This window comes from Anomaloglossus baeobatrachus, unplaced genomic scaffold, assembly GCF_048569485.1.
Source record: "Anomaloglossus baeobatrachus isolate aAnoBae1 unplaced genomic scaffold, aAnoBae1.hap1 Scaffold_2961, whole genome shotgun sequence".
NCBI lineage: Eukaryota > Metazoa > Chordata > Amphibia > Anura > Aromobatidae > Anomaloglossus > Anomaloglossus baeobatrachus.
In genome coordinates, this window is record NW_027442401.1 from 107,121 (window position 1) to 123,175 (window position 16,055).

A 16,055-nucleotide genomic window follows, 5' to 3' on the forward strand; every position below is an offset into this window, starting at 1 on the left:
GAACTGCAGCACGGGGACATAGCCGAGTTGGTCAGGTTGAGTGGTGATGAGTTTGCTATTTGGATGAATAAAGAAAGTCAAAAGTGTGAAAGATAAAAAACAAAAGGAGGAAGTGTGAAAAGTGAATGGGCCAAATTGAGGTGCATATGAAGACGTATGCTTTCTTCCAATTCATTAAATCGGGCTAATATGAATCAGGTGAATTGAGTTCTGCTTTTGGAAACTGGGTTAAGAAGGGGTGCACCGTTCCTGGAGGTACTGCAATACCAGGTCAATGCGTGGAGTGGACAGAGCAAGCTCTTTTTCCATCTCCCTGTTCTAAAAATCCATTTAATATATGGTCCCCAGATAGGGGACGTATCAGATATTAAACTGATAAGAACAGATACTACACTTGATCTTAGCCAAAAGGCCGAGAAGCGATAACCAGAATTGGTTTGGGCCTCGAGTGGCACCCTGGCCTATGCCGGACACATCTTAGGGAGAGAGAGCGAGAGGGAGACAAACCCACGCCTACACAAGACATTTTGTCACCCAAGCCAACCCTTGAAAAGGCTGCTTTGCAGAGCCAAAACAAGAAGAATGGTGCGTTTTGCAGCCGCCGCCCACTGCAATGAATCTGAATAACTCCTCCTTTAGGGCGCAAGCAACTCCCCTCCCCCTTGCAGTCTTTCCAATTCACGATACAAAAAGACGGACAGGACAGGTTGCCTGACTTTCCGTCACTGCCACCCTTTGCCATCCTTACCCGTAGAAAGCCCTTTCATCATCCCCAAACCCTAATCTTTTCCCTTTCCTTCCCAGCCCCCAAACCCTGCCCTCTGTACCTTTCTCACCACCCGCTTCCCTTCTCCTGTCATCCCCCTACCACCCGGGAAAAAAAGAGATTGCCCCCTCCTTCCACTAGCCCACCCTCCCACCCAAAGAACAACTTCTTCTGCGCAGCTTGTTTTCTAGGCAGCAGCGCTATTGTGATGTCATCGGGGGGCATTGTGACAAGCCGCCAGTGTTCCGTCTCTTCATGTTGTGCACAGTTCAAACGGAAAATACATCAACAGGCAGACTACAGAAAAGCTTACTATCAAAGGTTAGAGGGGGGCTTTCTCAGAGGGCTTTTTACAGTTTTTCTATTCCCAATTAGCCGTTTAAGTGTACTTATTGAAAGTAGTAATTCTTTCATAGGCCGCCCTTTCTTAGTATTTGACGTTCCTTATATTGCGGTATGAGGCTTCGCAGTAGGTTGCAAACATTCATCACCCATGACTGTCCCCAATTGAGCTCAGAAGCTCAATGTCTATCATGACCTCTCTTTTAGAATGTCCAAGAGCAAGCAAACTATTCCTCCAGGAGAGGGCGCCAACAGACTACTAAAGAGATCATCATTACTCAAAGAAAACCCCAAAAACCAATGCATGATAGGAATAAACAGGTAACTTTCTTTGGAGTGGAAGCGGAGAGATCGCACCAGATGCCAATTCTAGATGTTATCACACCTGTGGTCACTGCAGCAGCAGGTGAATCCACTTTGTCCAAAAGGGATCTATTCCATTCAATTGCAAATGATCTAGATAAGACAGAGAACTGCAGCACGGGGACATAGCCGAGTTGGTCAGGTTGAGTGGTGATGAGTTTGCTATTTGGATGAATAAAGAAAGTCAAAAGTGTGAAAGATAAAAAACAAAAGGAGGAAGTGTGAAAAGTGAATGGGCCAAATTGAGGTGCATATGAAGACGTATGCTTTCTTCCAATTCATTAAATCGGGCTAATATGAATCAGGTGAATTGAGTTCTGCTTTTGGAAACTGGGTTAAGAAGGGGTGCACCGTTCCTGGAGGTACTGCAATACCAGGTCAATGCGTGGAGTGGACAGAGCAAGCTCTTTTTCCATCTCCCTGTTCTAAAAATCCATTTAATATATGGTCCCCAGATAGGGGACGTATCAGATATTAAACTGATAAGAACAGATACTACACTTGATCTTAGCCAAAAGGCCGAGAAGCGATAACCAGAATTGGTTTGGGCCTCGAGTGGCACCCTGGCCTATGCCGGACACATCTTAGGGAGAGAGAGCGAGAGGGAGACAAACCCACGCCTACACAAGACATTTTGTCACCCAAGCCAACCCTTGAAAAGGCTGCTTTGCAGAGCCAAAACAAGAAGAATGGTGCGTTTTGCAGCCGCCGCCCACTGCAATGAATCTGAATAACTCCTCCTTTAGGGCGCAAGCAACTCCCCTCCCCCTTGCAGTCTTTCCAATTCACGATACAAAAAGACGGACAGGACAGGTTGCCTGACTTTCCGTCACTGCCACCCTTTGCCATCCTTACCCGTAGAAAGCCCTTTCATCATCCCCAAACCCTAATCTTTTCCCTTTCCTTCCCAGCCCCCAAACCCTGCCCTCTGTACCTTTCTCACCACCCGCTTCCCTTCTCCTGTCATCCCCCTACCACCCGGGAAAAAAAGAGATTGCCCCCTCCTTCCACTAGCCCACCCTCCCACCCAAAGAACAACTTCTTCTGCGCAGCTTGTTTTCTAGGCAGCAGCGCTATTGTGATGTCATCGGGGGGCATTGTGACAAGCCGCCAGTGTTCCGTCTCTTCATGTTGTGCACAGTTCAAACGGAAAATACATCAACAGGCAGACTACAGAAAAGCTTACTATCAAAGGTTAGAGGGGGGCTTTCTCAGAGGGCTTTTTACAGTTTTTCTATTCCCAATTAGCCGTTTAAGTGTACTTATTGAAAGTAGTAATTCTTTCATAGGCCGCCCTTTCTTAGTATTTGACGTTCCTTATATTGCGGTATGAGGCTTCGCAGTAGGTTGCAAACATTCATCACCCATGACTGTCCCCAATTGAGCTCAGAAGCTCAATGTCTATCATGACCTCTCTTTTAGAATGTCCAAGAGCAAGCAAACTATTCCTCCAGGAGAGGGCGCCAACAGACTACTAAAGAGATCATCATTACTCAAAGAAAACCCCAAAAACCAATGCATGATAGGAATAAACAGGTAACTTTCTTTGGAGTGGAAGCGGAGAGATCGCACCAGATGCCAATTCTAGATGTTATCACACCTGTGGTCACTGCAGCAGCAGGTGAATCCACTTTGTCCAAAAGGGATCTATTCCATTCAATTGCAAATGATCTAGATAAGACAGAGAACTGCAGCACGGGGACATAGCCGAGTTGGTCAGGTTGAGTGGTGATGAGTTTGCTATTTGGATGAATAAAGAAAGTCAAAAGTGTGAAAGATAAAAAACAAAAGGAGGAAGTGTGAAAAGTGAATGGGCCAAATTGAGGTGCATATGAAGACGTATGCTTTCTTCCAATTCATTAAATCGGGCTAATATGAATCAGGTGAATTGAGTTCTGCTTTTGGAAACTGGGTTAAGAAGGGGTGCACCGTTCCTGGAGGTACTGCAATACCAGGTCAATGCGTGGAGTGGACAGAGCAAGCTCTTTTTCCATCTCCCTGTTCTAAAAATCCATTTAATATATGGTCCCCAGATAGGGGACGTATCAGATATTAAACTGATAAGAACAGATACTACACTTGATCTTAGCCAAAAGGCCGAGAAGCGATAACCAGAATTGGTTTGGGCCTCGAGTGGCACCCTGGCCTATGCCGGACACATCTTAGGGAGAGAGAGCGAGAGGGAGACAAACCCACGCCTACACAAGACATTTTGTCACCCAAGCCAACCCTTGAAAAGGCTGCTTTGCAGAGCCAAAACAAGAAGAATGGTGCGTTTTGCAGCCGCCGCCCACTGCAATGAATCTGAATAACTCCTCCTTTAGGGCGCAAGCAACTCCCCTCCCCCTTGCAGTCTTTCCAATTCACGATACAAAAAGACGGACAGGACAGGTTGCCTGACTTTCCGTCACTGCCACCCTTTGCCATCCTTACCCGTAGAAAGCCCTTTCATCATCCCCAAACCCTAATCTTTTCCCTTTCCTTCCCAGCCCCCAAACCCTGCCCTCTGTACCTTTCTCACCACCCGCTTCCCTTCTCCTGTCATCCCCCTACCACCCGGGAAAAAAAGAGATTGCCCCCTCCTTCCACTAGCCCACCCTCCCACCCAAAGAACAACTTCTTCTGCGCAGCTTGTTTTCTAGGCAGCAGCGCTATTGTGATGTCATCGGGGGGCATTGTGACAAGCCGCCAGTGTTCCGTCTCTTCATGTTGTGCACAGTTCAAACGGAAAATACATCAACAGGCAGACTACAGAAAAGCTTACTATCAAAGGTTAGAGGGGGGCTTTCTCAGAGGGCTTTTTACAGTTTTTCTATTCCCAATTAGCCGTTTAAGTGTACTTATTGAAAGTAGTAATTCTTTCATAGGCCGCCCTTTCTTAGTATTTGACGTTCCTTATATTGCGGTATGAGGCTTCGCAGTAGGTTGCAAACATTCATCACCCATGACTGTCCCCAATTGAGCTCAGAAGCTCAATGTCTATCATGACCTCTCTTTTAGAATGTCCAAGAGCAAGCAAACTATTCCTCCAGGAGAGGGCGCCAACAGACTACTAAAGAGATCATCATTACTCAAAGAAAACCCCAAAAACCAATGCATGATAGGAATAAACAGGTAACTTTCTTTGGAGTGGAAGCGGAGAGATCGCACCAGATGCCAATTCTAGATGTTATCACACCTGTGGTCACTGCAGCAGCAGGTGAATCCACTTTGTCCAAAAGGGATCTATTCCATTCAATTGCAAATGATCTAGATAAGACAGAGAACTGCAGCACGGGGACATAGCCGAGTTGGTCAGGTTGAGTGGTGATGAGTTTGCTATTTGGATGAATAAAGAAAGTCAAAAGTGTGAAAGATAAAAAACAAAAGGAGGAAGTGTGAAAAGTGAATGGGCCAAATTGAGGTGCATATGAAGACGTATGCTTTCTTCCAATTCATTAAATCGGGCTAATATGAATCAGGTGAATTGAGTTCTGCTTTTGGAAACTGGGTTAAGAAGGGGTGCACCGTTCCTGGAGGTACTGCAATACCAGGTCAATGCGTGGAGTGGACAGAGCAAGCTCTTTTTCCATCTCCCTGTTCTAAAAATCCATTTAATATATGGTCCCCAGATAGGGGACGTATCAGATATTAAACTGATAAGAACAGATACTACACTTGATCTTAGCCAAAAGGCCGAGAAGCGATAACCAGAATTGGTTTGGGCCTCGAGTGGCACCCTGGCCTATGCCGGACACATCTTAGGGAGAGAGAGCGAGAGGGAGACAAACCCACGCCTACACAAGACATTTTGTCACCCAAGCCAACCCTTGAAAAGGCTGCTTTGCAGAGCCAAAACAAGAAGAATGGTGCGTTTTGCAGCCGCCGCCCACTGCAATGAATCTGAATAACTCCTCCTTTAGGGCGCAAGCAACTCCCCTCCCCCTTGCAGTCTTTCCAATTCACGATACAAAAAGACGGACAGGACAGGTTGCCTGACTTTCCGTCACTGCCACCCTTTGCCATCCTTACCCGTAGAAAGCCCTTTCATCATCCCCAAACCCTAATCTTTTCCCTTTCCTTCCCAGCCCCCAAACCCTGCCCTCTGTACCTTTCTCACCACCCGCTTCCCTTCTCCTGTCATCCCCCTACCACCCGGGAAAAAAAGAGATTGCCCCCTCCTTCCACTAGCCCACCCTCCCACCCAAAGAACAACTTCTTCTGCGCAGCTTGTTTTCTAGGCAGCAGCGCTATTGTGATGTCATCGGGGGGCATTGTGACAAGCCGCCAGTGTTCCGTCTCTTCATGTTGTGCACAGTTCAAACGGAAAATACATCAACAGGCAGACTACAGAAAAGCTTACTATCAAAGGTTAGAGGGGGGCTTTCTCAGAGGGCTTTTTACAGTTTTTCTATTCCCAATTAGCCGTTTAAGTGTACTTATTGAAAGTAGTAATTCTTTCATAGGCCGCCCTTTCTTAGTATTTGACGTTCCTTATATTGCGGTATGAGGCTTCGCAGTAGGTTGCAAACATTCATCACCCATGACTGTCCCCAATTGAGCTCAGAAGCTCAATGTCTATCATGACCTCTCTTTTAGAATGTCCAAGAGCAAGCAAACTATTCCTCCAGGAGAGGGCGCCAACAGACTACTAAAGAGATCATCATTACTCAAAGAAAACCCCAAAAACCAATGCATGATAGGAATAAACAGGTAACTTTCTTTGGAGTGGAAGCGGAGAGATCGCACCAGATGCCAATTCTAGATGTTATCACACCTGTGGTCACTGCAGCAGCAGGTGAATCCACTTTGTCCAAAAGGGATCTATTCCATTCAATTGCAAATGATCTAGATAAGACAGAGAACTGCAGCACGGGGACATAGCCGAGTTGGTCAGGTTGAGTGGTGATGAGTTTGCTATTTGGATGAATAAAGAAAGTCAAAAGTGTGAAAGATAAAAAACAAAAGGAGGAAGTGTGAAAAGTGAATGGGCCAAATTGAGGTGCATATGAAGACGTATGCTTTCTTCCAATTCATTAAATCGGGCTAATATGAATCAGGTGAATTGAGTTCTGCTTTTGGAAACTGGGTTAAGAAGGGGTGCACCGTTCCTGGAGGTACTGCAATACCAGGTCAATGCGTGGAGTGGACAGAGCAAGCTCTTTTTCCATCTCCCTGTTCTAAAAATCCATTTAATATATGGTCCCCAGATAGGGGACGTATCAGATATTAAACTGATAAGAACAGATACTACACTTGATCTTAGCCAAAAGGCCGAGAAGCGATAACCAGAATTGGTTTGGGCCTCGAGTGGCACCCTGGCCTATGCCGGACACATCTTAGGGAGAGAGAGCGAGAGGGAGACAAACCCACGCCTACACAAGACATTTTGTCACCCAAGCCAACCCTTGAAAAGGCTGCTTTGCAGAGCCAAAACAAGAAGAATGGTGCGTTTTGCAGCCGCCGCCCACTGCAATGAATCTGAATAACTCCTCCTTTAGGGCGCAAGCAACTCCCCTCCCCCTTGCAGTCTTTCCAATTCACGATACAAAAAGACGGACAGGACAGGTTGCCTGACTTTCCGTCACTGCCACCCTTTGCCATCCTTACCCGTAGAAAGCCCTTTCATCATCCCCAAACCCTAATCTTTTCCCTTTCCTTCCCAGCCCCCAAACCCTGCCCTCTGTACCTTTCTCACCACCCGCTTCCCTTCTCCTGTCATCCCCCTACCACCCGGGAAAAAAAGAGATTGCCCCCTCCTTCCACTAGCCCACCCTCCCACCCAAAGAACAACTTCTTCTGCGCAGCTTGTTTTCTAGGCAGCAGCGCTATTGTGATGTCATCGGGGGGCATTGTGACAAGCCGCCAGTGTTCCGTCTCTTCATGTTGTGCACAGTTCAAACGGAAAATACATCAACAGGCAGACTACAGAAAAGCTTACTATCAAAGGTTAGAGGGGGGCTTTCTCAGAGGGCTTTTTACAGTTTTTCTATTCCCAATTAGCCGTTTAAGTGTACTTATTGAAAGTAGTAATTCTTTCATAGGCCGCCCTTTCTTAGTATTTGACGTTCCTTATATTGCGGTATGAGGCTTCGCAGTAGGTTGCAAACATTCATCACCCATGACTGTCCCCAATTGAGCTCAGAAGCTCAATGTCTATCATGACCTCTCTTTTAGAATGTCCAAGAGCAAGCAAACTATTCCTCCAGGAGAGGGCGCCAACAGACTACTAAAGAGATCATCATTACTCAAAGAAAACCCCAAAAACCAATGCATGATAGGAATAAACAGGTAACTTTCTTTGGAGTGGAAGCGGAGAGATCGCACCAGATGCCAATTCTAGATGTTATCACACCTGTGGTCACTGCAGCAGCAGGTGAATCCACTTTGTCCAAAAGGGATCTATTCCATTCAATTGCAAATGATCTAGATAAGACAGAGAACTGCAGCACGGGGACATAGCCGAGTTGGTCAGGTTGAGTGGTGATGAGTTTGCTATTTGGATGAATAAAGAAAGTCAAAAGTGTGAAAGATAAAAAACAAAAGGAGGAAGTGTGAAAAGTGAATGGGCCAAATTGAGGTGCATATGAAGACGTATGCTTTCTTCCAATTCATTAAATCGGGCTAATATGAATCAGGTGAATTGAGTTCTGCTTTTGGAAACTGGGTTAAGAAGGGGTGCACCGTTCCTGGAGGTACTGCAATACCAGGTCAATGCGTGGAGTGGACAGAGCAAGCTCTTTTTCCATCTCCCTGTTCTAAAAATCCATTTAATATATGGTCCCCAGATAGGGGACGTATCAGATATTAAACTGATAAGAACAGATACTACACTTGATCTTAGCCAAAAGGCCGAGAAGCGATAACCAGAATTGGTTTGGGCCTCGAGTGGCACCCTGGCCTATGCCGGACACATCTTAGGGAGAGAGAGCGAGAGGGAGACAAACCCACGCCTACACAAGACATTTTGTCACCCAAGCCAACCCTTGAAAAGGCTGCTTTGCAGAGCCAAAACAAGAAGAATGGTGCGTTTTGCAGCCGCCGCCCACTGCAATGAATCTGAATAACTCCTCCTTTAGGGCGCAAGCAACTCCCCTCCCCCTTGCAGTCTTTCCAATTCACGATACAAAAAGACGGACAGGACAGGTTGCCTGACTTTCCGTCACTGCCACCCTTTGCCATCCTTACCCGTAGAAAGCCCTTTCATCATCCCCAAACCCTAATCTTTTCCCTTTCCTTCCCAGCCCCCAAACCCTGCCCTCTGTACCTTTCTCACCACCCGCTTCCCTTCTCCTGTCATCCCCCTACCACCCGGGAAAAAAAGAGATTGCCCCCTCCTTCCACTAGCCCACCCTCCCACCCAAAGAACAACTTCTTCTGCGCAGCTTGTTTTCTAGGCAGCAGCGCTATTGTGATGTCATCGGGGGGCATTGTGACAAGCCGCCAGTGTTCCGTCTCTTCATGTTGTGCACAGTTCAAACGGAAAATACATCAACAGGCAGACTACAGAAAAGCTTACTATCAAAGGTTAGAGGGGGGCTTTCTCAGAGGGCTTTTTACAGTTTTTCTATTCCCAATTAGCCGTTTAAGTGTACTTATTGAAAGTAGTAATTCTTTCATAGGCCGCCCTTTCTTAGTATTTGACGTTCCTTATATTGCGGTATGAGGCTTCGCAGTAGGTTGCAAACATTCATCACCCATGACTGTCCCCAATTGAGCTCAGAAGCTCAATGTCTATCATGACCTCTCTTTTAGAATGTCCAAGAGCAAGCAAACTATTCCTCCAGGAGAGGGCGCCAACAGACTACTAAAGAGATCATCATTACTCAAAGAAAACCCCAAAAACCAATGCATGATAGGAATAAACAGGTAACTTTCTTTGGAGTGGAAGCGGAGAGATCGCACCAGATGCCAATTCTAGATGTTATCACACCTGTGGTCACTGCAGCAGCAGGTGAATCCACTTTGTCCAAAAGGGATCTATTCCATTCAATTGCAAATGATCTAGATAAGACAGAGAACTGCAGCACGGGGACATAGCCGAGTTGGTCAGGTTGAGTGGTGATGAGTTTGCTATTTGGATGAATAAAGAAAGTCAAAAGTGTGAAAGATAAAAAACAAAAGGAGGAAGTGTGAAAAGTGAATGGGCCAAATTGAGGTGCATATGAAGACGTATGCTTTCTTCCAATTCATTAAATCGGGCTAATATGAATCAGGTGAATTGAGTTCTGCTTTTGGAAACTGGGTTAAGAAGGGGTGCACCGTTCCTGGAGGTACTGCAATACCAGGTCAATGCGTGGAGTGGACAGAGCAAGCTCTTTTTCCATCTCCCTGTTCTAAAAATCCATTTAATATATGGTCCCCAGATAGGGGACGTATCAGATATTAAACTGATAAGAACAGATACTACACTTGATCTTAGCCAAAAGGCCGAGAAGCGATAACCAGAATTGGTTTGGGCCTCGAGTGGCACCCTGGCCTATGCCGGACACATCTTAGGGAGAGAGAGCGAGAGGGAGACAAACCCACGCCTACACAAGACATTTTGTCACCCAAGCCAACCCTTGAAAAGGCTGCTTTGCAGAGCCAAAACAAGAAGAATGGTGCGTTTTGCAGCCGCCGCCCACTGCAATGAATCTGAATAACTCCTCCTTTAGGGCGCAAGCAACTCCCCTCCCCCTTGCAGTCTTTCCAATTCACGATACAAAAAGACGGACAGGACAGGTTGCCTGACTTTCCGTCACTGCCACCCTTTGCCATCCTTACCCGTAGAAAGCCCTTTCATCATCCCCAAACCCTAATCTTTTCCCTTTCCTTCCCAGCCCCCAAACCCTGCCCTCTGTACCTTTCTCACCACCCGCTTCCCTTCTCCTGTCATCCCCCTACCACCCGGGAAAAAAAGAGATTGCCCCCTCCTTCCACTAGCCCACCCTCCCACCCAAAGAACAACTTCTTCTGCGCAGCTTGTTTTCTAGGCAGCAGCGCTATTGTGATGTCATCGGGGGGCATTGTGACAAGCCGCCAGTGTTCCGTCTCTTCATGTTGTGCACAGTTCAAACGGAAAATACATCAACAGGCAGACTACAGAAAAGCTTACTATCAAAGGTTAGAGGGGGGCTTTCTCAGAGGGCTTTTTACAGTTTTTCTATTCCCAATTAGCCGTTTAAGTGTACTTATTGAAAGTAGTAATTCTTTCATAGGCGCGCCCTTTCTTAGTATTTGACGTTCCTTATATTGCGGTATGAGGCTTCGCAGTAGGTTGCAAACATTCATCACCCATGACTGTCCCCAATTGAGCTCAGAAGCTCAATGTCTATCATGACCTCTCTTTTAGAATGTCCAAGAGCAAGCAAACTATTCCTCCAGGAGAGGGCGCCAACAGACTACTAAAGAGATCATCATTACTCAAAGAAAACCCCAAAAACCAATGCATGATAGGAATAAACAGGTAACTTTCTTTGGAGTGGAAGCGGAGAGATCGCACCAGATGCCAATTCTAGATGTTATCACACCTGTGGTCACTGCAGCAGCAGGTGAATCCACTTTGTCCAAAAGGGATCTATTCCATTCAATTGCAAATGATCTAGATAAGACAGAGAACTGCAGCACGGGGACATAGCCGAGTTGGTCAGGTTGAGTGGTGATGAGTTTGCTATTTGGATGAATAAAGAAAGTCAAAAGTGTGAAAGATAAAAAACAAAAGGAGGAAGTGTGAAAAGTGAATGGGCCAAATTGAGGTGCATATGAAGACGTATGCTTTCTTCCAATTCATTAAATCGGGCTAATATGAATCAGGTGAATTGAGTTCTGCTTTTGGAAACTGGGTTAAGAAGGGGTGCACCGTTCCTGGAGGTACTGCAATACCAGGTCAATGCGTGGAGTGGACAGAGCAAGCTCTTTTTCCATCTCCCTGTTCTAAAAATCCATTTAATATATGGTCCCCAGATAGGGGACGTATCAGATATTAAACTGATAAGAACAGATACTACACTTGATCTTAGCCAAAAGGCCGAGAAGCGATAACCAGAATTGGTTTGGGCCTCGAGTGGCACCCTGGCCTATGCCGGACACATCTTAGGGAGAGAGAGCGAGAGGGAGACAAACCCACGCCTACACAAGACATTTTGTCACCCAAGCCAACCCTTGAAAAGGCTGCTTTGCAGAGCCAAAACAAGAAGAATGGTGCGTTTTGCAGCCGCCGCCCACTGCAATGAATCTGAATAACTCCTCCTTTAGGGCGCAAGCAACTCCCCTCCCCCTTGCAGTCTTTCCAATTCACGATACAAAAAGACGGACAGGACAGGTTGCCTGACTTTCCGTCACTGCCACCCTTTGCCATCCTTACCCGTAGAAAGCCCTTTCATCATCCCCAAACCCTAATCTTTTCCCTTTCCTTCCCAGCCCCCAAACCCTGCCCTCTGTACCTTTCTCACCACCCGCTTCCCTTCTCCTGTCATCCCCCTACCACCCGGGAAAAAAAGAGATTGCCCCCTCCTTCCACTAGCCCACCCTCCCACCCAAAGAACAACTTCTTCTGCGCAGCTTGTTTTCTAGGCAGCAGCGCTATTGTGATGTCATCGGGGGGCATTGTGACAAGCCGCCAGTGTTCCGTCTCTTCATGTTGTGCACAGTTCAAACGGAAAATACATCAACAGGCAGACTACAGAAAAGCTTACTATCAAAGGTTAGAGGGGGGCTTTCTCAGAGGGCTTTTTACAGTTTTTCTATTCCCAATTAGCCGTTTAAGTGTACTTATTGAAAGTAGTAATTCTTTCATAGGCCGCCCTTTCTTAGTATTTGACGTTCCTTATATTGCGGTATGAGGCTTCGCAGTAGGTTGCAAACATTCATCACCCATGACTGTCCCCAATTGAGCTCAGAAGCTCAATGTCTATCATGACCTCTCTTTTAGAATGTCCAAGAGCAAGCAAACTATTCCTCCAGGAGAGGGCGCCAACAGACTACTAAAGAGATCATCATTACTCAAAGAAAACCCCAAAAACCAATGCATGATAGGAATAAACAGGTAACTTTCTTTGGAGTGGAAGCGGAGAGATCGCACCAGATGCCAATTCTAGATGTTATCACACCTGTGGTCACTGCAGCAGCAGGTGAATCCACTTTGTCCAAAAGGGATCTATTCCATTCAATTGCAAATGATCTAGATAAGACAGAGAACTGCAGCACGGGGACATAGCCGAGTTGGTCAGGTTGAGTGGTGATGAGTTTGCTATTTGGATGAATAAAGAAAGTCAAAAGTGTGAAAGATAAAAAACAAAAGGAGGAAGTGTGAAAAGTGAATGGGCCAAATTGAGGTGCATATGAAGACGTATGCTTTCTTCCAATTCATTAAATCGGGCTAATATGAATCAGGTGAATTGAGTTCTGCTTTTGGAAACTGGGTTAAGAAGGGGTGCACCGTTCCTGGAGGTACTGCAATACCAGGTCAATGCGTGGAGTGGACAGAGCAAGCTCTTTTTCCATCTCCCTGTTCTAAAAATCCATTTAATATATGGTCCCCAGATAGGGGACGTATCAGATATTAAACTGATAAGAACAGATACTACACTTGATCTTAGCCAAAAGGCCGAGAAGCGATAACCAGAATTGGTTTGGGCCTCGAGTGGCACCCTGGCCTATGCCGGACACATCTTAGGGAGAGAGAGCGAGAGGGAGACAAACCCACGCCTACACAAGACATTTTGTCACCCAAGCCAACCCTTGAAAAGGCTGCTTTGCAGAGCCAAAACAAGAAGAATGGTGCGTTTTGCAGCCGCCGCCCACTGCAATGAATCTGAATAACTCCTCCTTTAGGGCGCAAGCAACTCCCCTCCCCCTTGCAGTCTTTCCAATTCACGATACAAAAAGACGGACAGGACAGGTTGCCTGACTTTCCGTCACTGCCACCCTTTGCCATCCTTACCCGTAGAAAGCCCTTTCATCATCCCCAAACCCTAATCTTTTCCCTTTCCTTCCCAGCCCCCAAACCCTGCCCTCTGTACCTTTCTCACCACCCGCTTCCCTTCTCCTGTCATCCCCCTACCACCCGGGAAAAAAAGAGATTGCCCCCTCCTTCCACTAGCCCACCCTCCCACCCAAAGAACAACTTCTTCTGCGCAGCTTGTTTTCTAGGCAGCAGCGCTATTGTGATGTCATCGGGGGGCATTGTGACAAGCCGCCAGTGTTCCGTCTCTTCATGTTGTGCACAGTTCAAACGGAAAATACATCAACAGGCAGACTACAGAAAAGCTTACTATCAAAGGTTAGAGGGGGGCTTTCTCAGAGGGCTTTTTACAGTTTTTCTATTCCCAATTAGCCGTTTAAGTGTACTTATTGAAAGTAGTAATTCTTTCATAGGCCGCCCTTTCTTAGTATTTGACGTTCCTTATATTGCGGTATGAGGCTTCGCAGTAGGTTGCAAACATTCATCACCCATGACTGTCCCCAATTGAGCTCAGAAGCTCAATGTCTATCATGACCTCTCTTTTAGAATGTCCAAGAGCAAGCAAACTATTCCTCCAGGAGAGGGCGCCAACAGACTACTAAAGAGATCATCATTACTCAAAGAAAACCCCAAAAACCAATGCATGATAGGAATAAACAGGTAACTTTCTTTGGAGTGGAAGCGGAGAGATCGCACCAGATGCCAATTCTAGATGTTATCACACCTGTGGTCACTGCAGCAGCAGGTGAATCCACTTTGTCCAAAAGGGATCTATTCCATTCAATTGCAAATGATCTAGATAAGACAGAGAACTGCAGCACGGGGACATAGCCGAGTTGGTCAGGTTGAGTGGTGATGAGTTTGCTATTTGGATGAATAAAGAAAGTCAAAAGTGTGAAAGATAAAAAACAAAAGGAGGAAGTGTGAAAAGTGAATGGGCCAAATTGAGGTGCATATGAAGACGTATGCTTTCTTCCAATTCATTAAATCGGGCTAATATGAATCAGGTGAATTGAGTTCTGCTTTTGGAAACTGGGTTAAGAAGGGGTGCACCGTTCCTGGAGGTACTGCAATACCAGGTCAATGCGTGGAGTGGACAGAGCAAGCTCTTTTTCCATCTCCCTGTTCTAAAAATCCATTTAATATATGGTCCCCAGATAGGGGACGTATCAGATATTAAACTGATAAGAACAGATACTACACTTGATCTTAGCCAAAAGGCCGAGAAGCGATAACCAGAATTGGTTTGGGCCTCGAGTGGCACCCTGGCCTATGCCGGACACATCTTAGGGAGAGAGAGCGAGAGGGAGACAAACCCACGCCTACACAAGACATTTTGTCACCCAAGCCAACCCTTGAAAAGGCTGCTTTGCAGAGCCAAAACAAGAAGAATGGTGCGTTTTGCAGCCGCCGCCCACTGCAATGAATCTGAATAACTCCTCCTTTAGGGCGCAAGCAACTCCCCTCCCCCTTGCAGTCTTTCCAATTCACGATACAAAAAGACGGACAGGACAGGTTGCCTGACTTTCCGTCACTGCCACCCTTTGCCATCCTTACCCGTAGAAAGCCCTTTCATCATCCCCAAACCCTAATCTTTTCCCTTTCCTTCCCAGCCCCCAAACCCTGCCCTCTGTACCTTTCTCACCACCCGCTTCCCTTCTCCTGTCATCCCCCTACCACCCGGGAAAAAAAGAGATTGCCCCCTCCTTCCACTAGCCCACCCTCCCACCCAAAGAACAACTTCTTCTGCGCAGCTTGTTTTCTAGGCAGCAGCGCTATTGTGATGTCATCGGGGGGCATTGTGACAAGCCGCCAGTGTTCCGTCTCTTCATGTTGTGCACAGTTCAAACGGAAAATACATCAACAGGCAGACTACAGAAAAGCTTACTATCAAAGGTTAGAGGGGGGCTTTCTCAGAGGGCTTTTTACAGTTTTTCTATTCCCAATTAGCCGTTTAAGTGTACTTATTGAAAGTAGTAATTCTTTCATAGGCCGCCCTTTCTTAGTATTTGACGTTCCTTATATTGCGGTATGAGGCTTCGCAGTAGGTTGCAAACATTCATCACCCATGACTGTCCCCAATTGAGCTCAGAAGCTCAATGTCTATCATGACCTCTCTTTTAGAATGTCCAAGAGCAAGCAAACTATTCCTCCAGGAGAGGGCGCCAACAGACTACTAAAGAGATCATCATTACTCAAAGAAAACCCCAAAAACCAATGCATGATAGGAATAAACAGGTAACTTTCTTTGGAGTGGAAGCGGAGAGATCGCACCAGATGCCAATTCTAGATGTTATCACACCTGTGGTCACTGCAGCAGCAGGTGAATCCACTTTGTCCAAAAGGGATCTATTCCATTCAATTGCAAATGATCTAGATAAGACAGAGAACTGCAGCACGGGGACATAGCCGAGTTGGTCAGGTTGAGTGGTGATGAGTTTGCTATTTGGATGAATAAAGAAAGTCAAAAGTGTGAAAGATAAAAAACAAAAGGAGGAAGTGTGAAAAGTGAATGGGCCAAATTGAGGTGCATATGAAGACGTATGCTTTCTTCCAATTCATTAAATCGGGCTAATATGAATCAGGTGAATTGAGTTCTGCTTTTGGAAACTGGGTTAAGAAGGGGTGCACCGTTCCTGGAGGTACTGCAATACCAGGTCA

General features: G+C 46.3%; 10 non-coding genes across 10 annotated transcripts; all 10 read right to left on the reverse strand.

Annotated features, from left to right (window-relative positions):
- Positions 1-233: 233 nt before the first annotated feature.
- LOC142267583 (U2 spliceosomal RNA) lies at positions 234-424 on the reverse strand. Its single transcript, XR_012733434.1, has one exon. It is a non-coding gene; the product is annotated as a U2 spliceosomal RNA (small nuclear RNA).
- Positions 425-1,811: 1,387 nt separating this feature from the next.
- On the reverse strand, positions 1,812-2,002 carry LOC142267584 (U2 spliceosomal RNA). Its single transcript, XR_012733435.1, has one exon. It is a non-coding gene; the product is annotated as a U2 spliceosomal RNA (small nuclear RNA).
- A 1,387-nt stretch (positions 2,003-3,389) lies between these two features.
- On the reverse strand, positions 3,390-3,580 carry LOC142267585 (U2 spliceosomal RNA). Its single transcript, XR_012733436.1, has one exon. It is a non-coding gene; the product is annotated as a U2 spliceosomal RNA (small nuclear RNA).
- Positions 3,581-4,967: 1,387 nt separating this feature from the next.
- LOC142267587 (U2 spliceosomal RNA) lies at positions 4,968-5,158 on the reverse strand. Its single transcript, XR_012733437.1, has one exon. It is a non-coding gene; the product is annotated as a U2 spliceosomal RNA (small nuclear RNA).
- A 1,387-nt stretch (positions 5,159-6,545) lies between these two features.
- On the reverse strand, positions 6,546-6,736 carry LOC142267588 (U2 spliceosomal RNA). Its single transcript, XR_012733438.1, has one exon. It is a non-coding gene; the product is annotated as a U2 spliceosomal RNA (small nuclear RNA).
- Positions 6,737-8,123: 1,387 nt separating this feature from the next.
- Positions 8,124-8,314, reverse strand: LOC142267589 (U2 spliceosomal RNA). Its single transcript, XR_012733439.1, has one exon. It is a non-coding gene; the product is annotated as a U2 spliceosomal RNA (small nuclear RNA).
- Positions 8,315-9,701: 1,387 nt separating this feature from the next.
- LOC142267590 (U2 spliceosomal RNA) lies at positions 9,702-9,892 on the reverse strand. The gene has a single exon (XR_012733440.1). It is a non-coding gene; the product is annotated as a U2 spliceosomal RNA (small nuclear RNA).
- Positions 9,893-11,280: 1,388 nt separating this feature from the next.
- On the reverse strand, positions 11,281-11,471 carry LOC142267591 (U2 spliceosomal RNA). Its single transcript, XR_012733441.1, has one exon. It is a non-coding gene; the product is annotated as a U2 spliceosomal RNA (small nuclear RNA).
- A 1,387-nt stretch (positions 11,472-12,858) lies between these two features.
- Positions 12,859-13,049, reverse strand: LOC142267592 (U2 spliceosomal RNA). Its single transcript, XR_012733442.1, has one exon. It is a non-coding gene; the product is annotated as a U2 spliceosomal RNA (small nuclear RNA).
- A 1,387-nt stretch (positions 13,050-14,436) lies between these two features.
- LOC142267594 (U2 spliceosomal RNA) lies at positions 14,437-14,627 on the reverse strand. The gene has a single exon (XR_012733444.1). It is a non-coding gene; the product is annotated as a U2 spliceosomal RNA (small nuclear RNA).
- Between the last annotated feature and the right edge of the window lie 1,428 nt (positions 14,628-16,055).